Raw genomic sequence first — 20,790 nt, forward strand, 5'->3', positions numbered from 1 at the left:
TATTATTCCCAGAATAACTGGTAGGAGGTGGTTTTTCAGATTAGCTGTAATGGCTCACTTAAAATGCGTTCATTTCTCAAAATTATTTTAGGCACCAGTTGTACTCACAAGTACAAAATGACCTGGTCTGGTTTAAGCACTAGAATGGGATTCAGTTGCAGCTACTGATTTCCTTGGAGGCTTGGATGAGCTTGTAAATCCACTCTCACAAGCGTTATTACTGGACTGAGAAGGAAGCTTCTGTTATTTAGGTGGTAGTATTGCAAACTGAATCATTTATATGCATTTAAATAATTTTGCCTTTCACATATGCTTTTGATTTTTATTATATTTTAAAACCTCAGATATTTAGGGAAAGACATCTCATTCTGTGAATAATATTTTATAGCTCTATAAATTTAAAAAATAGAGTTGAAGTTCCTTGCTATTTTACTGCATGGCTTTACAACTTATGAAATTAAGCTAAAATTTAGAAGTACTAGGAAACCTTGACTTCAGAATTACATATTCTTAAAGAAGAATTATTAGGGAAGCCACTGCTTGAAATGTCTGCATCTTCTATGCGTTATTTATTCTTTTTTACTACATTCAGTGAACTATAGTTAAGTAACAATGTCTAGAATATTTCAGCAAACGCATGCATGGACTCTTTTCACAGTGGGTCATGCTGCAAGAAAGATGATAGATTTTGATCTCACTGAATGATACATTTGTTTTTTGTATACTGAACTTTTAACTACGGTGCTTCTTGTGTTCTTCTTTTAGTCCTTAAGACAAAACTAGAATTCACCCTTGTAGATGTTTGGGAGAGAGACTTATACTCTGAAACATTAGTTAAAATATTATTCCTTTAAAAATTGTGACTTTTCATTAACAGATTAAGAAAATGTTTCAGGATCTGATCCCGTAAGGTTAGTATTGCTTGTCAGCTTTCATTTCTCTCAAAACATTTTTCTTTGACTCCAGGTTGATCCCCATTGTCTGTCATATCTGTAGAACTTCCTATGTTGACTTCAAACATATTTTACTTTTTCTAGAGAAAGAAGTAAATTGTGAATGGCAGAGGTGCTTTTTTTTTCTATGAAGTTTTCTAAAAACTACAGCTCTTAAAAGCTGCATTAACACTTTTTGCAATGAAAGTTAGATGCTTCCAGAATTTAAACCAAAAATACTGATTCCAGTTATGATATCCTCTATAGTTGCACTGGTCAGGGACAGTTTCTCTCACCGTTCCTCAGCTGTGATTCCTGAGTGACCAAAGTGTATGAGAATTTGTTACTGCAGTGAAACATTTGGAGGTTTTTTTTGTTTTTTTTTTTTTATGTAGTTACAATATGACCCAGATATATATTGGGTTTTTGTTTCCGAGTTCAGTCCCAACACAACATTGAGAATCTTAACTCAATACCCATCTTGTGAGTTGCTAAGCTTTATTACTTCTGAGTTTCTCCCATGATATCAGGATGAGTGTCTGCATTTGTCTTTCCTTGCAACCTTGCAATAGTAGAAACTAATTTTATACATAGGCTTTTTTCCTTCGTGTCTTCCTCCTTTCTGACATTGTTTTCAACAGTGTATCTATCTAGTTACGTACAATAACTGTTTGGGCTTGGTGGGGTTTTTTTGTTTGTTTGTTTTTGTTTTTGTTTTTTCCTATGAACAGAAGGAAAAGTTTATGGCTAAATCAGTAACTTCGTTAATTGTACTTTTCTTATACCTCTTGATTTTTTTTTCACTGTGTGCTGCCATCTGCTGCCTACATCCTGTAAATGCACTACAATGGGGACATCAGACACTAACCCTGTTACAGGCAATCAGACTGAATAGAATAGTGAGTGAGCATGTCGACTGTGTCGTGTTTCATAAGCTTTCCATCGTGTACTGAAGTAATTTAACTACTTATGAGACATAATAAACTAAAGGAGGGTGCTTTTCCGTGGGAGGGAAATTTCAATGGATGTTATAGTGTGTAGAGATACTTTTAGAAATATATATATGTATTTTAAATTTCTCTCTGTTCTAATTAGAATTGAATTTACAATTAAAGAGGAAAAAATCATATTTTAATAGGCATAAGATGTAGAACTTCCAGTGTTGACTGCAAACATATTTTACTTTTTCTAAAGAAAGAAGTAAATTGTGAATGGCAGAGGTGCTTTTTTTTTTTTTCTATGGAGTTTTCTAAAAACTACAGCTCTTAAAAGCTGTAGGCATAAGATGTTGGGGGAGATTTTTAGATGAATTTTAAGTTTCACATAAGGAGTTCTTCATGTTATATTTACACATGCAGTCATTTATATTTACACATTAAGTGCTGGTATTCATAAAAATCATGTCCTGTTTTAAGCCTGCTGAATAATAACTGACACAATGTAATATCATATCTGCGTGTGTCTCACTATAGGAGGCATGTGGGTTTGAGAGCATTATGCTAGAGTGCTATGGTTCTTTGGCATGTTGCTTATTGCTTAGAGCACACCCAACTGTGAGGAAAAAATACTGAACATTGCACAGCCTTCCCAGAAAACAGTCTCTACTTGTTTTGCAAAATCCTGAATGTTTTTCATTTTTCTCACTTTATTCAAACCTCATGTGTTTGAAAAAAGGAAACTTATTTTTCTCTAAGAAAAAATTACACTCAGGTAAAAACTGATCATCCCTGAAGCTTTCAATATTGAAGTAGCTCAGAATAAGAGCATGAGCAAGAGTATATTTTCACAGGAAGATATCATGCCTAAATGTTTTACAGTCAATGTATCATGGTTATGTCAGTCTGTAATGTAATGGGCAAAAAGGCTAAATACAAGAGCTTCTCAGATCTGTGATCACAACATGCATCTTTTTTACATGAGCAAAGAAAAATGAGAGAATTATTATTTCTGGTCACATATGGAAATGTTGCTGTGGTAGGGAATGTGCAGAAACTGCAGTCTGGGCTCTCTGACATACTATTTGCATTTGGGTCTGGGAAAGAGAATTCCAAGACCCTTCAGAAATGAAGGGTAACTCATGTTTTGCACTCCTACTTCTTCAATGCAAGCCTGGCTTACTGATGCTTGGAACCAAATATGTTTCTGCACATCAGCAATTAGTTCTGCTGTGCCTAAGTTTGACAAATGGAAACTGAAATCTATAACAGAATGAATGTTACTGTGTTGCTCTCAGGACCAATATCTATGTAGCTTAAAATTTCAATACTCAAGATTTAAAGCAGGAATTCATGTATGTTCTTAGGTGATCCATAAGCAGGTGAAGAGAAAAGCTTTCCAGGTTTGCTAAGAGCAAATAATTTGAACATCAGTCATGTGAATCACACAGAGTCATACAATTTAAAATTTCAGACTCAGTTTGTGTCTTTAAATCTCACTCTACAATCAATTGCGTGTTTTCTCAGAAGATTAAGCTTGTTTAAATCAACAAAACCATGTATGTCAGAAATGACATATAAATGTATGTATGAATACATTTTTGCAGAATCGAGGCCTGTGACAGAGCTAAAATGTTTAATGATTAGAAGAAACTAACACAAGGACAAAAAATACTCCTTTTAGATGCCATGTACTGTCGTATGCCACTTTTCCCACAGGGAATTTCACAATGCAGTAAAGGATAGATTTTAGGCTGGCACTGACACTATGTTGAATATTGTTTTATCTGTTATGAGCTGATTTTCCAGACTAGCAAATATTCAGTCTGCTTTATTAGACATAAATCTGTGAAGGAAGCAAGTAAAAGTACATTTTGTGTAAACTTCATAGGTTTACAATTGAAAGAAAAAAAGTCTTGTTAAGTTTATCTAAAATGTTAAAATGTAATTCTTCACAAGTACATCTTTTACCTGAAATCAGTAGGAGTAGTCCCACGTTCTCTAACCATTCAGAAATGTTATGTTTAATAGAATGTCAGGATATTAATGTCTTTTTTTAACTTATATAATTTCACTGTAGAACTGGTTGAGTTTGAACTTTTGAGAACTTGCTGGGCTTTTCATGACATTGTGTTGTGAATCTCAGACACTGTGAAATGTTATCATTTGTTCTTCAGTTTTGTACTTTGAGAAGTTTTAGCGTGACTCTCTGTTCTGTGCTCTTCCACTGAGATCTGAGTTGAATTGTTGCCAAGTTTTAATTCTTGAAGTTGCTTGAGTATGTTTAGTTATATGTCAGTATGAAATTTTAACTCTTCAGAATTAGCTAAGAAAATCTTTTATGACATTTAGTAGCATTTAAATGAAAGCAAGCATAAATTATCTGTCAGCATGTCATTCATGTAGTGCATCTCTGCATTAAAGAATATGTCTCGTAATTCAGCTCAAAATCACTGTTGCATACATGAGAAAATATGGGTAATTATTCAAAATCACTGTCAGAAGTTTGTGGTGGAAAAAACAGTAAAATTATTTGTACCATGTAAAAACTAGTAATGGTAACTTTGACTGGTGACAAGAAAAAGTTCCAGATTGTATGGGGCTCTGGCCAACCTCATCTAGTGCTTGAGTTAGTGGTTTGCAACTTTGTAGGTGGCAGAGGCATTGGAACTAGATGATCTTTGGGGTCCCTTCCAACCCAAGCCATTCTATGACTCCCTTCACACACAAAAACAAAAATGCACTTCAATTCAAGGAATTAAACACAGTTTAATTTGTTTCAATTGCTATTGTTTATACATTTCAATGGTGTTGCATGAGTTTTGCTACAGGTGAGTTAAAGTACGATGCAATTACTTAGCACTTCATAAAACAATGGGCTAATCTTCTTTAAAGGTTGTTTTTATGGAACTTGCTGATATTTTCAAAGGTAAAAGTAAACTGATCTCAAAAAGTGCTTGGATATCTTTATGGAAGTATTTATAACCCATCAAAATATGTTCAGCAACAGATAGACTGTGAAGGAAACAGGCAGAAGCTTATAACTGTCATTCATAGAATGAAATCATGGGAGGTACATTTGACTCAGGGGCCACAGGTTACTGGCCCCTTCTGCACGGCCTAGCACAGGCACACTCAGCCATGCCAAGCATAACAGCCTAGCCTCAAGACACTGGAAGGACACAGTGCAGTGCTGACAAATAATATGGCTCTATGCTTAATTTGCAAGGGAATCATGTCAGTTTTCAAAGATTACAATTTGAGAAGACATTATGTGCAAAAACTTGCTGCCAAATTTAATGCATATCAAGGAATGTTCTGTAAAGACAAAATAGAGAAACCAAAAAAAAAAAAAATCACCTGCAACTCACATTTGATTAAATATCACTGCATTGGACATCAAGAAGATCCATGTGTGAAAGTTTAAAAATGGATGATTTCATGCAAATCATCATCAGAGCTGTGAATTTCACAAAATTTAGGGGATGGAATCATATGCAGTTCTAGGAGTACCTTGAAAGTATGGGTGCTGATTAAGAAGTTGTCATTTACTTTTCTGAAGGAAGGTTGCTAAGTTGGGATAAAATGCTAAATAGACTATGTAAAGTGAAATCAAGTTCTTTATGGAATCCAAAAGAAAATTTGTGCCAGAACGTGAAGATTAAAAACGCCTCATAGATTTTTAGGGGATTCAACTGCTCACTTGAATTAAACATGCATCTTCAATGTGAAAATCAACTTATCTGTGCTATGTTTCAGACAATAACAGCATTTAAAATGAAACTTAAATTATGGCAGCTAGATTAAGGCAAGCTATTGCATGCATTTTGATACAATGACTGAACACAGTCCTGTGAACAGTGAAAAATGTGCAGCCATGCTTTCCACTTTGATAAAGGGATTTGGGAATAGATTTCAAGATTTCTAAAAAAATAAAAATAATTTTAAAAAATCATCAGTTTTCTGGTATATTTGCAACTCCATTTTCAACAGACAAATACATTACCTTTGAATTTTCAAATGTAATATATAGGGTTGCAGTCAGACATTCAACACAAAGAGAATTTTGGTCAAGTTTCTTTTTACTAACCTTTTATAAGGCTCCTCATACCTCATGAGAAAAGTGTCCCTCATTTCACAGTCACTCCTTATTCATGTCATTGCTTTTTGGCAATATGTACATTTGTGAACACTTACTGTCCAGGATGAAGCACAGGAAGAGTAATGCTTCATCAAAATTCTGATGAACACCTTGAGTGCTCATTGAGAATTGAAGCCACTTCCATCTGTCTGATGCATTAGTTTCACAAAAACAAAGTGTAACATCCCACTAGTTTTATGTGTTAAGTTGTTCTGTTTATGTTTCAATAAAACATAATGTAAGTATAAAAAAAAAATATTAAATATTTTATGTGCAGCTCCAGACAGCTCCTGTTTGCTCAGTGTGACCCCCACAAGCCAACTGGTTGGACACTCATGGCCTAGCATTTGTACAACATACATTCCCTTCAGCTGCCATTGGGAATGCTATGCTTATACATGTTCTGTAATCTACTGCAAGTGTCAAGTTGAAAAATCTAATCTAGACTGATCTAGTACAACTATAAGCATACTATGGGTGAAAGGTGTTACATTGTTTCTCTTATGTGGAAGCTATTTCTCTTGTCTAGCTCTTTATCTCAGTATAACTTGTACTAGTGAAACATGCCATCTCTGCTTTATTCATGATTTCAGAACAAGTAATAAATATTAAACTTTACTGGGAAACTGCTAAAAAGATGGAATCTGAAATCTCCTGTTAAAACAAAAGATGTGTTGCATGAGTTACTGCATTTATATATCTCACCATTTTTAGAATGCTGTCGTTGAAAGGAAATAACTGGAGACCATGTTGGAGGAGCATTTGGAGTAGGAGCATAAGGATTTTTAATAATGTTAATCAATTTGAATTGAGTAGAATATGTTCTCCATAAAAGCATAATAAACAGCATTAAAATAGAAATATTCTTGGACTGATGACTGTTTCCATCCTGTCCAGTAGTAACAATGTATTTATTTCAAAATGTCCAGAAAAGAAGAGAGGGTTCCAGAAGTTGTGAGTAGGTCCTAATTCCTAGACAGTATGATGCAGTGGAAAGGGAGAGAGCTACTTAAAGACTTGATGCAGAAAGTTGGGTTTCAGATTTCCTGGGAGACTAAAGAGCTTCAAAGCTGTGAAAGAACTTGTAATTTTTGCTAGTAGAAGACCAGTAGGTGGTAAAGGCTGCAATTTTATTCATTCCAACAGTGCAGCACAAGACCTCTAGCTAGGATCAACTGTGTGTGCTTATTATATCTTGCAAGGAGTAAGTGTCATGGATCTGCAAAAGTCAAACTAAATAGAACAAGCTGAAAATCATCCTGTGGACTGAGAGCTGCAAGACCCTTAACATTTTGCGGAATCATAGAACTGTAGGAGTTGGAAGGGGCCTCTAGGAATCACCCTGCCACTGAAGCAGTTTCTCTACAGTAAGTCACACAGGACAATTGGGAGTGCTCTATTTATTATACAGTGGTGTTACTTAATGTAAAACTGTTTTCAACTAATCTCCTTTGTATACATGCAAAAGTTCAGTGGTTGATGAGATATGACCCACGTTGGGATGTTATGAGAATTGAATGCCTTTGGTAGAACTGTGTATATAAAAACAGGAAAGAACAGCATGACTTTTAAAATGATGCTTAGCTATGAATCTTTGAAGTGGTCTTTCTTTCGGGCTTTTTCTTTTCCTTTCTCTTTTTTTGTTACTTTTTTTCTATTTTTTTTCATCTTTGGTTTCTTTTTTGTTCAATCTTTTCTTACTTTTTGTCTCTCTCTCTCTCTCTTTTTTTTTTTTTTTAAATATCCTTTTCTTTTTTCTTCTCTTTCTTTTTTCTTTGACTTGCCCACCCTTCTTTTATTGTGGAGCTGTGTTCTGTGTTAAAGTCTGTAGAATTATTAACACCAAATCATGCACACTGCCCTCCAGTACATTATGCTTTCCCCATGGTTTGTAGCTCTTCCAGCAGTCCCAGCAACATAACTGGCATGGTTGTGCAGACACAGTTTTGCCTCTCTCTCTAAGCTTTCAATTTTTTTCTCTTCCTCTGAATAACATGGTTGCCTATGGCGGAGAAGGTGGAAAAATTGTCTGCATTTATAGCAAATAGAGATATTTGATGTTTTTCAGGCCATGTACCAAAGACCTGTGGCTTGTATGGCAAAGTAAATCAGTGATAAAGACTTGTTAAGACTGAATTCAGCCCCCATGAATCTGTTTCTCTGCTTGCAGCTGTGGCTATTTAAGTGCACTATCAGTTTAGTGTTGTTTTGGATTTGGTGTTTTTTTGGGTTTTTTTTTTTTGGATTTGTGATTTCTGAAATAATATGCATTGAGCCAAAGAGAGAATATGCAAAATCCCAAGAAAGAAAAACAGTACGAAAGGGGAAAGAAACAATGTCATATGTAAATAAGCCTTTTGGTGAGAATTTCCTGTGAGTTTTATCTAAGAAAGAATTTCAGGCTTGGATCCAAGACAAGCAAAGGAGCACAGAATGAGGGGACAAAGACACAGAATTTGAGCTGAAACAGTAGCGACAACAGCTTGATCTCTCAGGAGTAGAAGGAAAGCATAGGAAAGTGGAAGCATACCAGTGAAGAAGTAGGAAAAGATCTTTTCATTAACTTCTTGAAGGGGGTGAGAAATGTAGGAGAAAAAAGTAAGGGGAGGAGAAAATTACGAAGTGGGAGGAAATTTGAAAAAATAGGTTTTAAAAGGTAAAGAGGAAATGGTAGGACATAAGCTGTCAGCTTATCTGGTTGGTGGTAGTGAATAGATATCTAGGTTATCTTCTTTCATGCTGCACACACAGTATTCTTTACTCCTGGAACATGGTTTGAAAACGTGGCAGGAATAGTTTGCATTACTGGAATGGAAGAAATCCATGTCTGCCTTTTCAAGCACTTTTCCAGACACAGAAATGCTGTGAGTGACATCATGGAAAACCATTTCTTTTTGCCCTTTATAATCGCCTTTCTCATAAGGAATTCACTTACTCCTGTGCTTTCTTTGTCTCTTTCTCTTTCTGCCTCTCTCTCTTCCATGTCTTGCTTTGTGCTTTCTGTCTCTTTTTCTTTCTTCTTTCTCTCTCTCTCTCCCTCTTTTTTTTTTTTTTTTCTTCAAAGCCAGAGTGGAAGCTGGAAGGGAGTTGGTTAGCGTCTCTGTTTAATAGTTGAAAGAGTTTGGTTTGGGGTTTTTTAATGCACAAAATTCCTCTCAGTGAGACATGCCACACATTCTGATCTCTCCCCTTCAGGCAGTTACACACTATTAAATATGGGGTTGGAAATGACACGCGTCTGGAAATACAGAAATGAAACAGCCTGCCATTTTCTGCAGTGCACTATACAAGGAAGGTGTTGTAAATTGTTAATTGAATAGCATGGCCTTCGATTTTGTTGTGCTTTCTGTATATAGAAACCATACATTCCAGTCTGTTGCCACTTTTTTTTTTTTTTCTTTTTTGTAGATTCACTGCCATGTTTTAAACCTTTCCGTGTTCTAATTTTGAGATTAACGAAGTTTTGGAATTTATTTTTCACCTGAAATATAGAGTATTCTCTGAACTTTTGTTCTATTTACCTTCATTTACTAAGACGTCTATATGTGGTTTTGCTATTATCATTTTAAAAGAAAAATAAAACACAACCAATATCAGTACATCTGCATAGGAATCTCCTGTATGCTACCTTGCATTAAATACTGAAATAATAAGATTAAATTAAATAAAATTGCACGCATTACATACAGATTAATGCATAGAATATATTGTATTGCAGTACAGAACGTCAGATGCTGCTCAGAAGTGAAAGAGAAGAGATTCTCCAGTCTCCCAGAGTCATTCTGAAGATCTTGCTCTGAGTAGACAATATTTAGCACTGGACTAAGTTTGTTGCTCTCTAGTATTTGTTAGGTGAACAAAAACTGCACGTAAGAAGCAGCCAGTGAGGATTTTCAAGCCAATGAGACTGAAGTAGGATTCCATTTAAGAGAAGGGAGAGGAGGGGAGGAGTAGATAACAATCTCCCAGAAACTCAGAGTGCAGAATGCTAGCACTGTCTTTATAAAGCTTTAGCTCTCAAACAATATTCTGTATTGTAATTGGATGTTCTTAGGAGTGTTCAAGACACCTTATGAATATTGATATAGTGGATACAAAATTAGATAAATGTGAGGTTTATAGTCTGCTTCTTTAAAATGTCTGAGTTTCAAAGAGCCTCAAATGATTGGCAAAGGTACATCTTGAAAACCTGAAGCTATCAATATTTAAAATTCAGTATTTTTTGGAAATGACATGGGTTTATCTAGAAAAATAAAATTAAATATAAGGCTTTCATCTGGACAGGAGCAAGGAATTTATTTTCACAGACTTACATGGTTAATATGTTGAATGAACAAAAAATCAGGAATTCATTATTTCCAGGGCAAATTAATGGTGTGATAGGAATAAAACAGATACCAAAAAATGTGACAAAGAGTAATACAGCCAATTTTATTTCCAGCTTACAAGTTGTTAAAACTGAACTATGCTGGCTGTCTGTGAAGCTTTGCTACACAGTCACATGCAATTTTTCTTTCTAATTCTTTTTTTGCTACTTTGCCAACACTGTACTTGTTCAAGAAAGATCCAGTTTGCAGTTGCCAACACTGAGTGATGTTTCAACATGCATAGGGATTTCAGAGTGTTTTGAGACCTCTCTATTCTTAGGAGAAAAAACAATATCTCATATTGTTTAGAATATCCTGCAAATAGTCTTTTGGAATTACAGAAATTGTAAGAAAGAAAAATCAGAGCATGTGATCTGTTAGACTGCATGTTTAAAGAAAAAAAAAAAAAAAAAGAGAAGAGAAGAAATATTTGTAAAAGTCAGAAATTCTGGTTACCAAGAAGCCATCCTTCTTCCTTCATGCTGAAGAAGACATTCAGGAGGTCCTGAATTATTCAGAATTTTTTTCTTAATTGAACCATTATTTTACAATTTCTGAAAACTATCTGAAGTGTAGATATTTTAAAAAGCATTTAGATGGCTAAAGGTACAAATAGACATTTGCTGAGCTGAACAAAAATGAGAGACCTACGTGCCATTGAATACTGTAAATTGCATCTTATGTGACCCCAGGGACTATGCTGATTTTCAGGAAGGGAAACTTTTGCTGTCTCTGCTTCTGCTACCTCTGTAGCTGAACTATGGTTTTCTGTTCCTGAATTACATTTGAAAATGCCTTGATTATGTCTTGTGTACGTATCCATATCAGACTGTAGATGCTGAAAACCTTAGCCTGAGAGCAATACAAAGCTCCTTTCTAGAATAAGTTCTCCAGTAACTGCTTCAACTAAGGAAGCAAGAAGACAAAAGAATGAAATTTCTGTAATCATTTTCTTACTTGATTCTGAGAGCTCAGAAAAGGGGTAGGAAGACAGGGAGGAGAGAATGGATGTTAAAATACTTTAATTATTATTTATATATCTTCCCATGTCTATCTGCCACTTCATCACTGAAGATCTTTTTATTTCATTAAGTATTCCTTTACAGCACTCTGAGATCACCTCAGTGACAGAAAAAACTGACAAGGAAAATGGAGTCCAATGAGTTAATATACTTTTCAATTGTACTTTCAAGGGCAAAGAAATTATGATTCCTGTCAAAGTTCTAAGTTTGTCCCCAAAAGTGAAATTCACAGAAAGTTTTCAGAAATCTAAGTAACATAAAGCTCTATTTCATAGGCAACTTGGGTATTTGGAGTCAGTGAAGTTAGACTTATAAGTCTTACTAAATTTGTAAAAAGTTTCTCTCTTACATTTATTCCTCTATTCCAAAGATGCACTTTTCTGAAATATTTCTTCCCTTCTTCTCACCTGAAAGCATCACATAGTACTAAATTCAAAGCAGAGTTTTCTCATTTACAGGTTAAAGTGTATACTTGCACAGACTGTTAGAATGCAGGTAGTTTTGTCCAAGTGCTACCTTAAAGAATCTCTGATAATGTTTCTGTACAGCATTTAACATTTATAGAATTTTTTTGTTGTTGGACCCTTGACACACCTATTGGAAAATGTTAGCTGATAGATGAGATGATTTGCCAAAGGAATTTTGAAGACTGAGGACATTTGAAGAGGGAGACCTTGAGTCATAGAGACAGAACCAATCTGTCTTGTAACTTTATTCAGAATTTCACAATCCTTGCTAAACTACAAGATAAGAGCCAAAGGCAACAAACCAGCAGGAGTCAACTCAGAATGTGCCAAAGTTCAGAGCATAGTTGCTTCAGGCTGAAGTTTGCTGACCTCTAATCACTTGGGGTCATCAGTGGTTCTGCTACAGGGCCCTGAAGAACGTGAGTGTGATCAGATCTCCCCTGCTGCTCTCAGGCTGCCAACAGCAGTGTGAGCAGGGAAGCAAGGATTCCAGAGCAGTGTTTCAGGGGTGCCTGCCCATCAGCATGCTCTTTTGGCTGCCATACTTGTGTAATGCTTGTGTTTGCTAATTCCAGACTTCCTTAATGCCTTGTAAATGAAGAAGGTGGAGTTTATCACAGCGTATGAAGAAGACTCCTTCAACTTGGCACCCCTTTTACACTTACAGTGCTGTGTTATGTCATTATTTGATATAAGTGTAAGCAATTATTTTTGTGGTTTAAGTTTTAAATAATTTTTGTTGTTGCTGTTTTCACCATGATAAAGTTTTCAAGAAATTCCTTTTTCTTGTGAAGTCTCCCTTGACCATTAGTATTATCTTTAATGACCTACTTGCTATGAGTATGCTAGACTGCTGTAAAGTTGTAGTGAGAAAGGTTGGTGTGGAGAAATAAATAGCATTTCAGACCCTAATCTGGCAACAACTTCAAAATGTAAGCATGCACTGACATAAACATGCTTCAGTCACGTGATCCATGACTCATAAAGAGTAATAGCTATTAAGGAACATTAATTTAGAGGTGATGCTATTCATGGTGTAATAAAATCTTTAATGCATAATTTATGGGCTGTGTCATGGATCTGGGCAGCTCACAAATTCTGATATGTCAGTTTATGGCAATGACAGAGATTTAGCAGTTATCTTATCCTTACACACTATAGAGGCATTTGAGTATAGCCCTTGCAGCATGTGAAATACATTAATGTGTTTTGTGAATTCTGGAACGGTCTTCAGAAGTTCCAGAATTATCAGTGTTTCTCATAATCCTCTTAGTTATGAGGGAGGCAAAGGGGACAGGAGTCATAAGAGCATATTGGTGTCTGGAGCAGCTGTGTGCCACAGGGGCTGAGCATTTAGGAACCTTCAGAACTGGATGGTCTTCTTGGACAGGTAACTGGAAGTAGAAGAAATGGAAAGGATCAAGACAGCTCATGCTTCATGGCAAATGGGAAAATTGTTCACAAAGAAAATAATGTCACATTTTTAGATTTTTTTTATAAAATCTTTCTTTGGAAAACTATGGTAATATTTTTTCTCTAAAAATATTCTAGATTAAGAATATTCTAAATTCCATAGATATTTAGGATTATGAGAGCGGTGAGGTGCTGGAACAGGCTGCCCAGAGAGGCTATGGAAACCCCATCTCTAGAGGTGTTCAAGGCCAGATTGGATGGGGCTCTGGGCATCCCAGTCTAGTATTAAATGGGGAGATTGGTGGCCCTGCATGTGGCAGGGGGGTTGGAGATTCTTGATCTTTGAGGTCCCTTCCAACCCTGGCCATTCTGTGATTCTGTGATTTTAAGTGCTTCAGAAAAATACTTATAGGATAAAATTCACAATTTCAGGTAAACTTGGACTACAGGAGACTGGATACCTTCAAATTTTTTCCTCCTAAGGACTCTTCCCACATACATCAAAAAAGCTATCTTGACTAGTCCAGTGCTTTCTTTAGTGTACTCTTTAGCTAGGGTTTCTGAAAAAGTTTGAAATCAGTCAAGATCAGAGTGTTCTCAGACTACTCAAAACACTCATACTTCCACATCAGTCTGCATAAGGATTCTTGCTTTAGACTAGTTGCATTCTTTTAGGTGTATGGGTAATTCTTTTGCCCTGATTGTACGGGATCTTGCACAATGAGGTTGTGGTCCATGTCTGTGGGTTTTGAATGCTTTAGTAATGCAAATACTGTTGTCACCACTTAAAAATAGGTTTGTAAAGTGTAAGCTGGCTAACCTTATGAGAATTAAAGCAAAGATACTAGCAAGTTACCACTATCACCATTATTATTTTAAAGAATGATTAACAAGTAAAATATTTTCTTATTGTCTTACTTCAAACAATAGCAAACTAGGAACAGGATTTTAAGAGAAACTTATAAGTGTTGGGGGAAACAGAGCAATTCAGAGAAAACTGAATAATTAACAAACCAGGATTCTACTTGATTCTATATCAATTGAGGAAAACATGAAAAAGCTCATGGACAAAGTACTGTCAGCATTTTTGTCATTGCAGTGGAAATGCTAAGTCACAGCCTGAAATAGTGATTGAGCACCTGGTGGGAAGGCAGGGCCAACCCAGGGGAGCTCAGGTGCATGCAATAAACTGGAATGACCAAAAGGGGTGGATCCTGGCTCCCCCCTTCCTGGACCTCATGTAAGAGTTGGCAGTGGAGGCAATGGTATTTTTCTGGACATTCCTGTGTGCCTGAGGCCTTCCAGTGGTAAGCAGATTGTTCCTTTATTTCTGTGTCCACAGTTGCCTTGTTTGAGTTTCCTATCACCTGCTGCAGCTTAGGATTTGTCTGCTACCCTGTCATTCCTATGCTTGCCATCACATTACAGTCATCCAGGAAAAAAAATGTATTGGAAAGTAACAAATTGATAGGATCAAAATCACAGTCAGAGTATAGATCAGAAGCAAGGAATGAAAGAATAGAAATGAAAATACTGCTTCGGACAACACTATGTAGAATCTGATGATAATAAACGGTCTAAAATTCATGAGTCTTAACTGTCTTCACAGATAAAGATAAAGAGTTTCAGACAGCAAATGCAATGAGTACGTTTTTTTTGAAATAAGGAAAATGTTTTGCAAAAGTTTTACTCTAGGCCAGGAAAATATAGGGGACACTGTAGAAAGGAAGCTTCAATGAGGAATCAAGTAGGGAATTCAAATAAAAGCCATTATTATTGATACAAAACAGACTGAGGGAATAATAAGAAAAAAAGTCTGCATATATTTGTTTTTGTCCAATTTGATCTTTCTTTGTAAGGATTTTTCTCTCTTCTAGATACTAGATTTTTATTGTTGTATTTTTTTGTTTGTTATTCTTATGTTCTACTTCTGTTTCACATCATTGTCATGTACTAGCAGATAATCTTTAAGATTTACTGCAAAATATTGGCTGTTTTTATATTTCTTGCTGTCTTGTAATCTGACAGTATTATTAGCCAATTCTACCCCCAAAAAGTCACCATCAGTATCACCCTTCAAAATAAGAAAGGAACTCAGTTTTTCCAAGCAGTCAGTCACCATACTGTCTGAACCCGTGTGGAATATATAACTTGTTCCATAAAATGCATGGGAAATTCTTTCCTGTTTCCCACTGAATTCCATGTGGTTATCTGAAGTTCCCACAGAAGCAATTCTATCCGTTAGATCTCTCCTTGTTTTCACTGAAGTTCTAGTAGCTCAGCTCCTCAAACTAGCAATTATGCTGTTTATATGTTTGTGTCTTATGGGCTTTGTCCGTGCATGTATGAAGTTTCCACTGTTGCAAGCATCAGTGCAGTTCAACCATCGCATTCATCACTGGGAGCTCTGGTGTTTATATAGCATTTGTATTTCTACCACTGCGTCAAGTAGATCTGTTCTGACCATCAGATTCTGGGTGTTCTGGAACTGACTTCAACTCAAATGTGGCTTGCAGCTGTCCTTCCACTAAAAGACATTTCATAAGGAAAATTGTGTTAGTTCCGTCTGTGACTCCTCTAAGTCTTTGCATGATCTGCTTTCTATTAAAGCTGTTCCAACTGCATTAAAGAGCTGCTCTTCACCTATGTGATGAACTCATCCAAATGAGATAGACTAACAGAGTATTTCTTTGTAGCAACCTTGCTCTACAGCCTAAGAAATTTTAAAAGATTTTTATTGTCTTTAAAGTGAGTAATAATTAAGCTGTTAATCTTGAAATCTGGATAAGTGATAAAGTAATTCCCTGTAACAATATCTTAAGTAACTTTGAGAAAATTATTTTCAAGAATCATGGTACTGAGATGAATAATAAATAATTTAGTTATCACAGGCTGAATTGTGTCAGAAGACATTTTACACAAAATTTCGATATCCCCTTTTATATGGCCTCTCTAACTAAACACTACAGGATAAATCAGAAGTCTTGACCCCTAATATTTTACATTTACTACCTGGAGAGTAGTGGAGGGTAACTGTTTTCTGAGTCCAGCAATGCATGGGCTTTGTGTTATCATATTGATTTATGAACTTGGTGACAGAAGACCTGCTGAGCATGAGGTAACTCAACAGCTCCCCTTCCTCCTATGGGCAATACCATATGGCATAGCTACAATGGGATAACCTTTAAGGTAGTGTGCTCAGTTAGGTCCTAGGTAGCAACTCTCTCAAGCATTCTCTCATCTGTAGATTGCAAAGCTGAGAAGGGCAACTAAAGTATCTCACAAAAATGAGATTGAATTGACCAAGCAATATCAAGTGTCTTAGTGTTTGAAGTCGGGTCAGGTGAAAGTATAGTCTTGGTTGATGTAGGATGCAATTCAGTGCTTGCCAGTGTCAAGGAGGGCTTTCCATTGATTTCTCGCGTGTTTAATTGGTGTTTATTTGTACCAAATTTCTTGTAGCAGAGCTGTAACAGTGTTCAGAGATCATGCTTGGTGCTTACTCCAGCAAAACATCATTTATCTGCATGTAACTCAAATTAAATATGCAAACATGTGGAATTGGGGTTAATTTTGTTACTTCTCCTGAAGTGTCAGACTTGGCTAGAAGTGAGTGCTTTGATAGCATATCATATCTTCAGTTCCTGGTAAGCACTTAGGAATCAGCCCAAAGGGTAATTAGTGGTTTGATAGCTCTAAATAGGAATGTGGAAAAGATATCAAAGAGTGGATGGCTTTTAAGTCTTGCCAGCAAAGGCAGAAGAGGATTCATTTGCAACTTTGCAACAGAATACAACTGGAGTTAACGTTAACAACTTTAACTTTCATGGTAAAAGAACAGTTGATAGTTGTTGATGTGTTTTACTAGATGACATTGATTTGAATTAAGTCTTTAAAACAACTTAATGCCTAGTTAACAAGGTTGAATCCATTCCTCCTGCTTGTCCTGGGAAAGGAGTGACATGGTTGCAGAGGTCTCTCACTTCAGTAGTCTCCATGCACAATCACTTCTTTACTGGGTTATGGGAAGAGAATTTGCCCTCAAACTGGTTGCCTGAAACATTTCTGGTTTAGTTCTTCAACAAAACAAGAAATAAAATATAGTAAAATATAACCTAACATTTAATTTGATTACCCCTAGCATCAGAACCGAGTGATGTTCCCTGACTGGCAATGGATAGTCTGAGAACCAAGGACCTGCTGTACATTGTTCTGAAGCATTAATCTCAAATGGACATAACATGCAGAGTAGGGATGACCAATGGTAGTGTGGCACCTTTGTCCTGTTTACATATATTCCTATGCTAAACCAATTTTCAGGAAAAATCTCTAGAACAAGATACTGATATTTTTTCCCTTCCTCACAAGGTTCCCAACAAAATATACTTTTTTTTTTTTTTTTTTCCTACCTGGGTTATTTCAGTTAATAAATTAACTTAAATTACTTCCAGAACACCTATGACATGTAGCTTGACTCTCTCCTGAATAGTTTAGTCTCCTGAAGATTACTTATTTGAATATTATTTTTTAGTTGCCTAAAAAACACAGAAATCAGACCAGCTGCTCAGTTTTACTTTGTCGTATGAAATTTCTGTAATATTATGTTTATTCTGTAGTATTTATGTTCATTCACATAAAAGATGAAAAATACTCAGGTGGGAATCATGATTTTCAACATTTTCATTAAAAAAAAAATAAAAAGAAAATGACAATATAAAAGATAACTATATTAGTGTATATTTTAATGTAGAGTATTTAAGTATGTTAGGCAACTTGCAAGAGCAAGAAATAATTTTCAATATTGTGTAATTAGTGATTATAACATAGAGATTTTCAACAGCAGCTTGAAATTGTTTCAACAGATTTTATATAGGTTCATATAAGAAGCTAAAAAACAGGAAGTATTGCCTTCCTGTTACTTGTGTTTGGAAACTGATTCTAAGGTGTGCTCCATGATCTTTTTGGGCAGAGGTAAGATGAAAAGATTTTTAAGGTTTTTGCCTCTTTTGGACATGGGGCATGTCCTTTGCCAGCCCTCAGTGTCCTGATTTTTCACGGATGTTGGTAGCTTTGCTGTCACATGAATCATCTCATACAGTGTGGATGGGCAGATTTCATTTAGTCTCACAGGTTGAAAGACATCCAACTTCTGTTAATAGTCTCTAGGCTGTTGAGTCCCTGCTTCTCTGTTCCCTCTCTTTCTAAATTATGCTAAACTCAGATGGTGAGGAGTAGGATTTGCCTATCAAAAGTGAATCAGACGATCTCAATTTTTGACCAGACTAGAAGTGCAAACTAATAAAGAACATAAAAAGGCAGACTGAAAAGTCTTGATCTAATCTATTTGTAGTTCAACTTATTTCTTTCCTTTGCTCTCCTTGGCACCAGCTAATAAATGTTTTCTCTTTCAGTGGTCACAAGGTAATGACTATCTTTTACTCCTATCATCACTTTTATTCTCCAATCAAAACTCAGGCAAATGTAAAACATAATTTTAATTCTAAACTTCTGTCACAAGAGACTTCTTTGTAACTTTGTGCTAACAATATATTTTTTCCTCATCAAGTTCAGCATACAGACATTGCACTTAGGATGACTGAAATGCATGGGTGGTCAAGGGTTGTTGTGTCGTTTCCAATGGAAAAAAAAAAGTTGTATTCTTTCCAATGAAAAACAGGCACCAGTTTCATGGTAGAAGGATTGCTACAGTGTTTTTATTTTGTTTGTTGATTTTCACTAAGTCCCATTTCTGTTTGCTTAGCTTCCAAGACACAAGAAACTAATTCATTAAATAAATAAATCTACCCTTCCTGTGGCAACTTTGTAATTCAAACTATATAAAACTAGGGAGTAATGTCCATGAATTTAAACTTTATCATATTCATGTACTTATATCCCCAAATCCTTTTTTTTTTTTTTTTTTTTCCATTCAAACTGCAGCTATTTTGTCAGAAATCTGCTTTGCCAGTCTGCAGACTACCTGCTTTCAAAAAAAAAAAAAAAAGAAAAGAAAAGAAAAAGCCTACTTTTGTAGGATTTGTGGCTTTTTAGATTACTTTGCACAGTTCTTCATGGAGAGGAAAATTTTTAAATGCTTGTGAAATATTGGTTCTAGGAGAGTAGAGTGTGAACATGAGATTCAGTCAAAAGTGTTATTGCAGAAAATGTTTCATACTTGTAATGAGTCTCTCTTAACTAAAATATGGAATAAGTCAAACTCTTCCCCAGGGGACTGGTATTGGTATGAAAGCCAAGAGTGTACTTGGACTCTTGCTGTTTCCCGCAGGAAACTTTTGAAAGTTTAGAAACCATGAACTGTATTTTTTCTGTAATATGCCACACAAACTTTGGGAAGGATGAAACAATTTAGAAAGAAACTGTTCTGTTAGGGCATGATCGTGGGGAAATACAACAAATGCCCAGCACTTCACAGAATTGAACCTACTTACTGCTCTCAGGATCTGCAGTGCATCTGTTCGCAAGCCTAGATGAGATTTTTATGGAAATAGCATGGGAACACAAATGTTGAAGAGATATTTCTTTGCTGAATGCCTGCAGAAAACAAAAATAAAATTCAAAACAAAACTTAAAAATGATCTTGAAAGAGGACTAATTTTGAGATTTCTGGAAAAGGAATGGTCTGTATTAGTAGTAAAAGTAGCAATTAGTAAAAGATTTGAAAGTTCTGGATTTTAACGGTAGCACATAGAATACACACATACAGAACTGTGTCTCTTAGAGGGAAATGGGCACAGCATAAAGGGGAAGGTTCTGAGTCAGGCAGTGTCAAATTGAGCCTTTCCTTACTGGAGTCCTTGGCAAACATTCAACTGATTTCAGCAGAATTCTGCTCTATAACAATACCGTTTTTTTTCCCCCATCAATTAGAAATATATCATCAAAATGGGAATTCTATAGAAAATGATAATGTTCAGAACTTATATTAGATAAGTGAATTCCAATATTGAATACCTCAACTTTTAAGTGTCCTATAAAAGTTTATAAGATAAAAGATTTATACAGAGGATATATCCTTCACAAGCTGTTGTTAACGATTGTCTGAATATAAAAAGATTGTATCTGGTAATTTGGAAAAAAATACAGTGTCACCTTTATGATTGAAGCTTAAGATGGTGAGTGGAACCTTGAGTTCACTGAAGTCAACTGCAAAACATCTCCTAAGTGTAAAATATGTCAGCAGCATGAGAAACTTGACAGATATGAGTATTTCTGATTGTTTCTGGATTTTTATGACATCAAAGATGCTAGCTTGACATATAGTACCTGGGAATAAGATGGCATTACTGCACAGAGATGGGAATCATGTAACATGTGGTATATACTAATAAAATTTATCCTAGGCAATACCAAGTTAAGCAAGGAGATGAAAGATCATAAAGAAGTGTAATAGGAGAAGAAATGTACACCAGGCCTGGAGTAGTGTTCATACTGGCAGTAATTCCAGATGAAGAAACTATATGGCAGATGAAATATGTATTTATCTGGTTTATTA

At 35.6% G+C, this 20,790-nt stretch overlaps 1 protein-coding gene across 4 annotated transcripts in view; it reads left to right on the forward strand.

Moving 5' to 3' along the window:
* The window catches only part of DLC1 (DLC1 Rho GTPase activating protein), a 219,560-nt gene that overhangs the window by 62,205 nt on the left and 136,565 nt on the right, over positions 1-20,790 (forward strand). Inside the window, exon 1 of one of the 4 annotated variants that reach the window (XM_090139404.1) lies at positions 13,042-13,254. The exons of the other annotated variants lie outside the window; for them this stretch is intronic. The gene's annotated coding sequence lies outside the window, so the exon portion shown is untranslated. Of the gene's footprint in view, positions 1-13,041; positions 13,255-20,790 lie in introns of those variants that run through there. 4 annotated transcript variants of the gene reach the window in all.

The sequence above is a fragment of the Phasianus colchicus genome, chromosome 4 (genome assembly GCF_987193195.1).
Source record: "Phasianus colchicus chromosome 4, bPhaCol1.hap1.1, whole genome shotgun sequence".
NCBI classification, from domain to species: domain Eukaryota; kingdom Metazoa; phylum Chordata; class Aves; order Galliformes; family Phasianidae; genus Phasianus; species Phasianus colchicus.